Source organism: Phocoena sinus, chromosome 6 (assembly GCF_008692025.1).
Source record: "Phocoena sinus isolate mPhoSin1 chromosome 6, mPhoSin1.pri, whole genome shotgun sequence".
Classification (NCBI taxonomy): Eukaryota; Metazoa; Chordata; class Mammalia; order Artiodactyla; family Phocoenidae; genus Phocoena; species Phocoena sinus.
Genome location: NC_045768.1, coordinates 7,484,549 through 7,493,790, shown reverse-complemented (window position 1 = coordinate 7,493,790; position 9,242 = coordinate 7,484,549). Strand labels below are relative to the sequence as shown.

Genomic DNA, 9,242 nt, shown 5'->3' with positions numbered 1-9,242 from the left:
CGGGCTTTTAGTGGGCCGCTCCAACAATACGGGCCTGGCGCGGAGAAAGGGGCTCGGCTGCAATTGGTACTGGATTTGAATAACGCCACGGGGCCATCAATGGTCATTGTGTCGGCGGGTAATGAATCTCCGCTGTCTCTCGGGCTGGCCAGGCAGCTGCAACCTGCGCTCAGGCAGCTCTTAAAGACATAGCGTGCCCCTCCCCGGGGGCCGCCCCCCCTGCACCGGCCGGACCCCTCGCCCTCCCACCCCCACCCAACATCCTAGACTCCCAGTGTCCCGCCAGCTCCTTCGCCTGAACCCTTTGCACATCGCCCCCTCCCTCCTCTTGGGCCAGGCACCCGCATCTCGGCCCTGCACTCCCATGGACCCAACTTAGGCCCCTGGCCTTGGATGAGCTCCCCAGGAGAGCCCAGGGGACTCCAGAATCTTTTAAGGCTCAACTCTGGCCTTCCATCTGCATCTAAACCTGAGGCCTCTGGAGCCTTCCTGCCTTAAGCTCCTTCCCCAGGGGCTTCTAGCTGGAGGGTGAGGGGGACCGGTCTAGAGGTCAGGGTCACCCCCTTAAAAGGCTGTGCTGCAGGATAAGGGAGGAGGGGATGCAGTCCCAACCCCCAGGCTGAAGATGCCATCTCGAGAGACCGCACTCCCACTAGGGATCTGGAGACTGCCCTCTCTGCGGCCAAGGACAAGGGCTTATTCCCAGGATACCTCCTGCAGGCTCCTGGATGCCTCAGCTCTAGCAGGGTTGTGGGGATGGGGGTGGAGGAGCAGGAGGGTGTGAGAGGGGCATGGAATCTGTTCATTCTTGTCATTGTCTCTTCCACTGGACAGCCACACTGGTCCAGGAGGGCAGGGGCTCTGTCTAGGTCTGGTATGCCCCCACCCCACCCCAGCCCACCCCAGCCCACCCCAGCCGGGTCTGGCACAAAGAAGGTTCTCAGTCTACTGGGAGATACAGACCCAATTCCTCACCTGCAGAGCTCACTCAGCCTATCTTTCCCAGTGAATCTCACACCCTGGAGGGGACTTCGTGGCCGTTCTTCCCATGCATTCTGCTCTCCATTTACCCCAGGGTTCCCCAGGCACCCCAAGTGTCCCTGCCCATGCCCTGAAATCCTCTCCTCTCCCCACAGTCTGTGGGCCACCGCCACGTGCCCCACTGAACTGTGATTATTGCTTGATCTGTTTTCCTCCCTGGGACGGGAAGTGGGTCTTACTGATGATCTTTGTGCGTCCAGAGCCTAGTACAGTGCCCTCCCCCCAACCCATCGTTGAAAAGCCATTGCTGACTTAAAAACGAGCCACGTGAACTTCTTGGAGTTTCTTATGGAAGTTGAAAAAATAAGGCTTCTGGGGAGTATACTTGAAGTCAAGGTTTTATAGAGAGGGAATCCCAGCTAACCAGGTCCTAACTCCTGTGAATGCTCCATCTGCTAAAAATAATAACAATAACTGTGACAAGTACTGTAAGTACGAAGCACTAAGCGTCTTAAAAGTAGGAGCCTTTTGACTCCTCACAACAACCCTGGGAAGTAGGCACTGTTATCAGCCCCATTTTACAGATGAAGAAACCGAGATTGGTGGCAGTTAAGTCCCTAGTCCCCAGCTGGAAGGTGATGGAGCCAGAGTTGGAACCCACCGCACACTACAGATTCCCAGCCTTTACGTGGCAGATATGGAGGGGGACTGGCGTAAATGCGCACTCCAAACGGTGAAACCCAGGAGGCATCCCGTGTCTGTTTATAAATTATAATCCAGTTCCAGCCCCACCCCAGCCTGGCAGAAACACAGCCTTGACAGAGAGGACGAGAGTGGTCTCTGCACGAGTGGGTCGGGAGGAAGGCTTCTCCGTGTATGTGAGAGCTACTTAAAGCCATCAGCCCCCGGCAGAAAAGGGTCAGTTCCCCTCACCCTCATCCTCAGGGAAACTGAGGTGCCTAGAAGGGTCCTCCTGCTAGTCACTGAACAGATATTATAGCATGCCTACTGTGTGCTAGTCGGGGACTCGGCATGGGCAGATGTCCCCAAAGGAGATGCACAACAGAGCACCAGGGAAGGAGAGCCGCCCCGAGGAGCTGCCAGCAAGGTGAAGGCGGGTGGAGCGCCGAGGCGAGCACTGTTCCAGGAGGAGGGAAGGGCACCTCCAAAGCTAACACGCAAAAAACGACTTGGTGAGTTTTGGGAAGGAAGGAGATTTGGCGTGGCTGGAGCACGAAGGGGAAGTGGAGTTGGAGCTGGGGTTGACCCCACCGAGCCCTGTAGGACACTGGAAGGATTTGTGATTTTACCCTAAACGCAGTGGGGATCCTGAGAGGTTTGAGAAGTTCCAATTTACATGTTTAAAGGTGTGCTGGCCCTGGAGTGTAGCAAATGGGAGGTGGGGGGGCGGGATAGGGGCAAGCTGGTCAGCGACGGAGACCAGTTAGGCTACTGCTGGTTTGCAGGTGAGAGCTGCTGGGGGGACCTGGACTTAGGTGATGGCAGAGCAGAGTCCCCAGCTGTGTTTTTGACAGTCTTGTTACTAATGAGTAACATTTAGTGAGCACCTGTGGTGTACTGTCTGTACGCTGGAGCCTGAGGGGAGGGGGAAGGAAAGATGAACAGAGTCTGATGTTGCCTGTCCAGAAGTATCCATCCAGTGGACCAGTGGACAGACAGACACACAGCAAAAGGAGCCAGCCCCAGTGAAAGGAGCGGAGCCAGGGGAAAACCCTTTAACTGAAGCATTAGCAAAATTCTCTGGGATTATAGAAGACTGAGTGATTCATTCCAACGGGGAGGATATGGGAAAACAGCTGGGAGAGGCAGCATTGCCTCGGGCTTCCAGGCGTGTGAATTCCAGTAGACTGAACCTTAGTTATTGCCTCTGTGAAATGGGGCCATCATGCCGGTCCTGTGTCCCTAGAGATGATTATTAGATGCTCGTGGTGTTGGGAAGGTCCAAACATGCCTTACATTTGCTTGCAGTCAGGTTTTATCATTATCTTCCAACATATACAGACACATATATACACGTTCAGGCTCAGGCATGCACTCAACTCTTCCTAGCCTCTGCTCTCTCCCTTCTCCCTTGTTAAGAAAGACCAGCTCTCAGGAAGAAGGTGGTAAAGTCTCCCACACTGCCAGTTAGGCATGCTGTTCCTACCAGGACTGGCATCTGACCAGGAACTAGTCCAAACACTGCCCGGCACAAAGGATATGCTCAGTAATTGTCTGTTGAATGAATGAATGAATGCTGTATAGGAGTCATAATTCAATGAATGGGTGGATGGATAGACGGATGAAAAAGCAGACATTGGGACAGCTGAATAGAAGAGAAAATGAATAAAGAATTGACTGTGGGTGCCTAACGTAGCCACTCAGATGAGGTTCTAGGTATGGAGCTGGACGCATCGCTGTGAGGTGCTCACTAAAGGGGGCTTCCTTCATGCTGCAGCCTCGATTCTGTGCTTCAGAGGCAGCCTCATGACCAAAGCTTAGCAGGCAGGTGCACAGGAAACAGCTGTGGCAACAAGGTCGGTCAGGCTGCATCTCTGATCCAGATATATCCAACCCCGGAGTCCTGTCCCCAAACGCTCCGTTCATCCAGTTTTCACCGTGGCCCAGGAGAGAGGAAAGAGCCCTGCTATGACTCAGTGTGTCTCCCCAGGCCAGGCCCCTTGCCTGCTTGTGGCTCCCACTGCCCCCATCCGTGCAGAGTTCTCTAAGAGCAGCCAGTGCTCTTACATGGTGACGAGCTGAGCAACCTGCCGTGGAAATGAATTGACAACCTGGTACATCCCCAGTCTCAGAAGATGACAAAGCCAGGCCACTGACCCCACTCAGAGGGGATCCTAAGAACCCCTACACCCTGCATAGTATATTTCCGTTTACAAAAGATGTTCCTCTCCATGAGATGAGTGAAGGAAGGGCAGGGAAGCCTTCCTCCCCAACCTGGGATGCTTCATCCCATCATGCTGTGCTATTGTCTTTATTACACGTATCCCTCTCTGAAAGCCTGATATTTACCCACTGTCGAATTTGTCTCTCCACTAGAATGTAAGCCCTCCGTGGACAGGGATCATGTCCTATTCATTGCTACATCCCCAGCACCTAGAAGAATGCCAGACCCTTAGAAGGTGCTAACTTTTATTAAATGCCTGGGTAAAGGGATAGATAGATGGGCGGATGCATGGGTCATTGTAATCCAGTTCAAAACGGCCATATATTAAGTCCTGGGCACTGGGCTAAGCACTTCTCATGGATTATGACAGCTTTGTGAGGAACGCTGTTACTGTTCCCATTGTACAGACCAAGAACCCGAGGCCCAGAGAGAGGAATTGACTGCCCCCAGGTGCAGAGCCCAGGTTATTTATATTTTTTTTTAATTTTTGGCTGTGTTGGGTCTTTGTTGCTGCACGCGGGCTTTCTCTAGTTGTGGCGAGAGGGGGCTACTCTTCGTTGCAGTATGTGGGCTTCTCATTGCGGTGGCTTCTCGTTGCAGAGCACGGGCTCTGGGCATGCGGGCTTCAGTAGTTGCAGCACGTGGGCTCAGTAGTTGCAACGCGCGGGCTCCAGGAGAGCCCAGGTTTTACATCCAAGTCTGTCTATCAGCAAAGGCCATGTTCGTACCCAAGCCACCATCTGACACATCTATTTTCCCAGCACCCGGTGATGTTGGAGCCATGGGAAGTTAAGAACTGGGACTCAGACATATTGTCTGATTCCAGTTATGGAAATATTCAGAATAGGTAAATCTATAGAAACAGAAAGCAAAAAATGGTAGCTTAGGGATGAAGGGAGGAGACGTTTGGGGGGAACAGGGAGTGAAAACTAATGGGTATGGGGTTTCTTTTGGGGGTGATGTAAAGGTTCGAAAGTTGATTGTGGCGATGGTTGTGCAACTCTGGATACACTAAAAACCATTAGATTGTACATTTTAAATGGGCGAATTGTATGGTTTGTGGATTACATCTCAGTAAAACTGGTATTAAGAAAATGGTCGGGGCTCAAGAATCTCACCTCTGCCGCTTACCTGCGAGGCACATCACATCGCATCTCGTAAAATGGGGAAAATAAACGTCTCATGGGGTTAATGTAAGCACTAACTAAGAGAATACATGTTACTATCCTCATTTTATCGAAGCGGAGCCTTAGGCCCAAAAAAGGGAAGTGACTTGGCCTAGGATGCACAGCTGGTGGGTGACAGGTGAGGGGCTCTGGCACCGCTGCTTCTTCTAGCATGATGTAGACTGGGTCAACATTTGTGCACCCACCCAGCCCACCACCACCACTCCCTTCCATCTTCCCCCTTCTCTTGGGCTCTGAGGCCCTGTCTCCCCGCTGCCCATGCCCATGAGCAGACTGAGGTAGCGGGATTCCCCCAGAGCACAAGACGCCCTCTCCCCCAGCCCCTACCCTGCTCCCCTCCTGGAGCCATGATGCTGTCTTGCCTTTGCTTGTAATAAAGAAAATATCTCAGCTACCCTTCCACAGTTGCTTGGCAACCCCAAAGGGGGGTGGGGGGAGCAAAGGGGAGGAGGAAAGGGGGAGAACTCTGGAGCCAATCTGGAGACAAAGAGTAGGATTTGGGTGACATGGAGCCTGTTCTTAGTGCTAACCTGGCCTGGCCGGGGCGACGGGTGGGGGCAGGGGGCTTCCTCTCACCCCACTGTCTCACACCAATAAATATGGATTAGGGAAATGGGCAGAGTTTTTCCCACGGGCCTGAAAGACCACATCTGACCTTTCTACCCCCTTTATGTACCAACATGACAGTCAGAGAGAGCAAAGAGCAGGACCCCCTGAGATGCCTCCCCCGTGGCCTTCTGACTTGGGGAAACTTTTCACCCTCCTCCTTCCCCAGGCCCCAGACCAGGTCACAGCCCCGCCTGGGCCCAGGTCCCAGAGACAGGAGGAGGCTGCTCTTCAGGGGCCAGTCAGGAGCTCCCAGCCTCAACGGCACAGAGCCCAGGCGGGCGGCCCTGGGGCAGCCTGTAAAGGTGCTCCCTGCCTCCCGTGCCAGCCCCCTGCCCCGTGGCTCGGGCTCTGTGCCCCCCGTCCCGCCCACCTCTGCCTGGGCTCCCTGCATTAGGAGCCCTGCTCTCCCCACTGGCCCTCCTACAGCCCTGTCCCTCTTCCTCGTCTTTCCTGACCTCACTTCACACCCCTCTTCCCCCACCACCCTCGTTTCCATTTGGTTTCCCTCTTTTCCTCTTCTCCAGGGTGGGCCCCCCTGCCGTCGTCCCCCCCAAACCAGGAAGCTCTTGAGGCTGAGATTCCTGAAGTGAAGATGGCAGAAGGGGTTGCAAAGGCGGGAGGGTGGGGTGGTGATCTCTCTCCCTGGTGCCCCGGCTCCCTGGCCACTGGCCCGGGGTGGAAAAAGGCCTCTCTGAATGGAGTCAGTGTGGAGACAGGAAAAGCAAACACCTCAGCCTGGGCTGTACTGGCCTGCTGGGGCGGGGGGCAGGATGGGGCAGGGGACTGGGCTCGTCTCAACCTCGCCCCGTCAACCCTCCCCTGGTTCCCGAGGGCCCATGGCTTCCTGGACCCTCAGCCCACAGTGTCCAGAAAAGGAGTGGGTTTAGGGACTGGGGACAAGCCCTCCAGGAGACAACTTCGCCCCAATCTTTCCCTGCCCCCCTGCCCAACCCCCAGCCAGTGCCCTTCCTGCCCAGCAGATGCCAGGAAAATCTGTGCCCAGGAAGGGCGGGCTAGCACCTGAGGGCCTGCCTGACCAGCCCTTCTCAGCAGCGGGAACTGGGTAGGGAAGTCACCAGAGATGGCCCCAGCAGTGCCATCCATCCACCTCCCGGGCCGAGGGGACCCCAAGATGCTCTGCCCAGGTGAGTGCTCCTCTGGCCCCACAGCCGGGCAGTGAGGGAGCGGGAGGCTTTGTCGGGGCTCCCTATGCGTCCCCAGAAATCTGTGACATTTTCTGTCGGACTGTCTCACCCTCTGTCTGCGGTGCGTGTGGCACTTGTAGTTTGGTGAGAGGAACCAAAAGGATGATTAGAAGAGCTGGAGGTGATATGGGGATGAAGGGAGACAGAAGGGGCTGGAGTCTGTGGAGCGGGACTTCTAGATTCCAAGCCAACCTTTTGCTTAAGACCTATGGAATCACAGAGGCTCCTGTGATGGTCTCCTTTGAACACTTTGGATCCTAAAAGACTTTTGGAATGAGCTCAGAGAGGGGTAGCAACTCATCCTGGGTGACACAGCGAGTTGGTGGAACTGGAACTCAAACCCACCAGGCCCCCTTATGACGCCAAGGGCAGTACTGTTTGTGCTCTGGGCGCTGTGCTCGGCCACCTTGCCTTCGCCCTCCACATACAGTTTGGTCCCTCTGGCTTTCAGGGGCAGTTGGGGGAGGGCAGACTCTGGATAGCACCTCCCAGGGCATCCTTCCCTTTCTATCCTCTCTCCAGGCACCATGCCCAGGGCCAAGCAACCCCTGCCCAGGCATCAGAGAAGCCACAATCTCTTCTGATGAGAAGGCATGGTTTGGCCTCGACCTTACAGATCCCAGAGAATGTGGCCCCCTTAGATCTCAGGGTCTAACTGTAGTCCCTTATGCTGTAATCAAAGCCCAACCACTCCTTGGAAAGCAAGGCCAACAGCTGACTGCCTGCTACAGGGTCCCCAAAGTGCCCACCTTGAGGTGCCCTGGCCATGGCACCTTCCTGAATAGAAACAGGCAGCCCTCACTGAGTCAGATGCTGTTCTAAGGCCTTGCATATACTTCGCTGAATGGTCTCCTCACTCCTAAAAGGTGGGTTCAGTTTTACAGATTGGAAAACTGAGGCACAGAAAGTAGAAGTAACTGTCCGTGGACCCACTGCCAGGAAAAGTCAGAGCTGGCATTCGAACTCACAGCCTGGCTCCAGTGCCCTGAGCCCTTAAATGTTCTCCTATCCTGCCTCTAATTCCTAGGAGGTCTCCACTAGAGGTCATTGTGTCCAGTCCCCGCATCTGGGTGTCTGCCCAGGCCAACCTCTGCTCACAGACAAGAATCATTCTAGTTTTTAAGGGCACCTGCTCCAAGGGTGGAGTTCCCCCTGGGGGTAATCAGACATTTATTTATTCATAGCCTTCTGGCTGGGAGGACAGGCCTTCCCACCCAGGACTCAGCAGGGTCCAGCTGCCTCGTTGCCCCTCTCTCCTTCCCACTGCAGTATAATCTATAATCAGAAGAGAACCAGCCTTGCCTCATGTCTCGGCTCCATAACCTCCAAGCTGTGTGTCCCTGGACAAGTGACTCAACTTCTCTGAGCCTCAGTTATCAACTGTAAACTAGGGTTAATGGTACACCCGCTTTGTGCGGTTGGTGAGGATTAAATGACAAAAGCGGATGAAAAACTCTACTTTCAGGAATCATGTCTGTAGTTTGTTACTAGAAAAGTTTCTCTGAACGTGTAGAGCACCGGAAACCTCTAGGAGGAGGCACAGCATTCTCTCCTGAGTGTGAAACCTGCTCTTGGTGTTGCTTCTGCAGCTGCCATTTGCCATTGATAATCGCTCTTCTCTTGGGAGAGTAAGAGGCAGAGGATGCTGCCTGAGTGTTCGCCATCGTTAAAAAAAAGAAAAAAAAGAAAGAGGAAAAGAAAAAGTGGGGGTGGGGGGGAGGTGGCTTAAGGCAGAAAGGGGTCAGTGATCACAGTGCCTGGCACCTGTGAAGTACCCAGAATGAAGTGGTAAATCCTCTCATCATCATCATCATCATCGTCGTCACTGAGACCCTTTTGCCTGCAGGATCGGAGCCTCTTGCTTTCAGCCTTATCGTTTAGCCTCCTCGTTACAGAGAGAGAAACTGGGGCCCAGAGTGGGGAAGGGCTTTCTCAGCAGAAAAGCTCTCAGGTCCCCTCATTCCCTGTTGGATCCCCTGTCTCTCCTCCTTCACTCCTTCCACCTCGAGTCCTGCCCTGGCTTTCCGTGCCCAGGGCCGGGCCCTGGCCCCCAGTCCTGCCCAGGCAGTGCCCAGGAGAGAAGCGAGCAGCGGTTGGAAGAGTAGACGCAGAGGCCCTGCGCGTTCTCAGCCCTGGCTCTTTGTCTGTCGCTTTGTGATGGTAAGTGCTGCTCCTAAATCAGTTCTGTGACACTGTTATTGTTGCCCAGGGCGCAAAGAGTCTAAACTTTTCCCCTGAGGTCAAGAATGTGGCCGGTCCCCAAGCCGCCCGGAGCAGGGGCCTGGGTGTCTGGGGGTGGGGCTGGGGCCTCACCCCGAGCTGGGGCGAGATGTTGGGGGGAGGGGGTCAGCGGGA

General features: G+C 54.7%; 1 non-coding gene across 1 annotated transcript; it reads left to right on the top strand.

Annotated features, from left to right (window-relative positions):
* The first annotated feature begins 8,336 nt into the window (after window positions 1–8,336).
* LOC116756170 lies at window positions 8,337–8,545 on the top strand. The gene has a single exon (XR_004350547.1). It is a non-coding gene; the product is annotated as a small nucleolar RNA U3 (small nucleolar RNA).
* Window positions 8,546–9,242: the final 697 nt, after the last annotated feature.